This window comes from Penaeus monodon, chromosome 6, assembly GCF_015228065.2.
Source record: "Penaeus monodon isolate SGIC_2016 chromosome 6, NSTDA_Pmon_1, whole genome shotgun sequence".
Lineage (NCBI taxonomy): Eukaryota > Metazoa > Arthropoda > Malacostraca > Decapoda > Penaeidae > Penaeus > Penaeus monodon.
In genome coordinates, this window is record NC_051391.1 from 42,634,661 (window position 1) to 42,637,160 (window position 2,500).

General features: G+C 32.2%; 1 protein-coding gene across 1 annotated transcript in view; it reads left to right on the top strand.

Annotated features, from left to right (window-relative positions):
* Nucleotides 1-2,500, top strand: part of LOC119574010 (anoctamin-7-like) — a 36,971-nt gene that overhangs the window by 1,017 nt on the left and 33,454 nt on the right. The gene's annotated exons all lie outside the window — the stretch shown is intronic.

The following is a 2,500-nucleotide window of genomic DNA, read 5'->3' on the forward strand; positions in this document are numbered from 1 at the left end:
CACTCAATACGACAGTTTATTAACACTTTACTAACACGATACAGAGGATATTTACAAGGTCCATCAACATGGACCTTAAACGCTTGTGAAATTACTCAGAATTTCTTTGACTCACCAACCGCCATGGCATTACCTGGACGAGACTGCGACCAACTAATAATGTCATGATCTTCCATTAACACTGTCACGATCTGTCGTTGAAAAAAATGGACAGCAAATGAATCTGTTTCGTAGGGTTAGACACAAATATATGGCACAGTTTTTTCATCTTCTTATGTCTTTCGGTTTCGAAATCCCATCGTTACGATTATATATGTAATTTTATGTATATAACTATATTTTAACAAAATTTTATATTAATATATTATATATATATATTATATTATATTTATTTTATATTTTATATTATATATAAAATATAATATAATAAATACACCGATTCATTTAATTTAAAACTGATTCCGCAAAAAAAAAAAAATCATCACGCGCATTAGATAGATGAGTCCTTGAGAGCTCATTCGTTTGCAAGGCAGACAGCTGTTACATTACCACATGAGGTGAATATGCAATATCTGCCATTTGCGCAGTCGTTTGGGGGGGGGGGGGATTTTCCCCCCATGCCCCCAGCTCGGAGGCCTTTGGGTTTTTCCTCTCTCCTCTCTCTCTCTCCCTCCCTCCTCTCCCCTCCCCTCTCTCTCATCGCTCCCTCTCTCTCTCTTCTCCTCTCCTTCCTCTCTCCTCTTCCTTCTCTCTCCCCTTTTCTCCTCCCTCCCTCTCTCCTCTCCTCTCTCTTTTTTCTCTCTATCATTATCATTTTTTAACTATATATTATAATAATATATTATTTAAAAAATATAATATTATATTAATTTTCGTCTATATGTCTATACACTGTATACTTATATCTATATTTTAAACTCTCTCTCTCTCTCTCTCCTCTCTCTCTCCTCTCTCTCTTAAATATATATATTATATTTAAATAAATATAATATATTATAAAATATTTCATATATTGTGTGTGTTGTGTGTGTGGTGTGTGTGTGGTGTGTGTTTTGGTGTGGGGGGTGGTGTTTATTTTTTAATATATATAAAATTATATATATATATTATAATATATATAAAAAATTTTAAATTTATTTTTATAATTTTTAAAAATTTAATAAAAATAATTTTATATATATAATAATAATATAAATGTATATATAATTTACATAAAATAAAAAATATATATTATAATATAATATATAATAAATAATATAAAATTTATATTTTAAAAAAAATTTATAATATATGTATTAATATTAATATACAAATTATATATATTATTATATTTTATATATATATATATATATATATATATATATATAGATGACAATATATTTGTGTGTGGGTGGGTGGTGTGTTATATTTATTATAATTTATATATATTATATTAATATATATATATTTTAATAATATAATATAAAATATATATATATATATAATATTTTATTTTATATATAATATATATAATATATATAGATTATTAAAGAAAAGGAAAAAAAAAAAAAAGAAAGGGGGGTTTTTTAAAAAAAAAAAAAAAAAATTTTTTCTCAATTTCTCTCTCTCTCCTCTTTCTCTTCCTCTCTCTCTCTCTCCTTCCCCCTCTCCTCTCTTCTTCTCTCTTCCCCCCTTTTCTCTCTTCTCTTTTTTTCTTTTTCTCTCCCTCTCCTCTCCCTCTCTCCCTCTCTCTCTTTCTCTCTTCTCCTACTCTCTCTTTTCCCTCTATCTCTTTTCTTCTTCTCCTCTTCCTCTCCCCTTGGGGGGGGGGGGGGGTTTTTTTTTTTTTTTTTTTTTGGTTTTTTTTTGTTGTTTCTTTTTTTTCTTCTTTTTTTTTTTTTTTTTTTTTTTCTTTTTTTTTTTTTTTTTTTTTTTTTTTTTTTTTTTTTTTTTTTTTTTTTTTTCTCTTTTTCTTCCTCCTTCTTCCGCTCTCTTTTTCTCTCCCCCTTCCCCTCTCTCTCCTCCCCTCTCTTCTTCTCTCTCTCCTCTCTCCTCTCCTCCCCCTCCTCTCTCCCCTTCTCCCTCCCCTCCCCTTCTCCTTTATTTTTTTTTTTTTTATTTTTTTTTTTTTTTCTTCTCTTCTCTCCCCCCCCCCCCCCTTATCCTCTTTCCTTCTCTCTCTCTTCTTTCCTTTCTCTCTCTTCTCTTTCTCTCTCCCCTCTCTCCTCTCTTTCTTTTTCCTCCCCCCTCTACCCCCTTTTTCGCCTCTCTCTCCCCCTCCTCCTCTTTTTCCCCTCTCCTCCCCTTCCTATCTCTCTCTCCCCTTTCCCCTCTCTTCCTCTCTCTCTCCTCACCCTTCCTCCCTCTCCTTTCCTCCTCTCTCCTTTTCCCTTTTCTCTTTTTTTGTTTATGTTTTTTGCTCTCTCCCCTCTCTCTCTCTCTCTCTCCTCTCTCTCTTCTCTCTCGCTCCTGTCTCTCTCTTCTCTCCTTTCTCTCTCTCCCCTTCTTCTCTCTCTCTCTC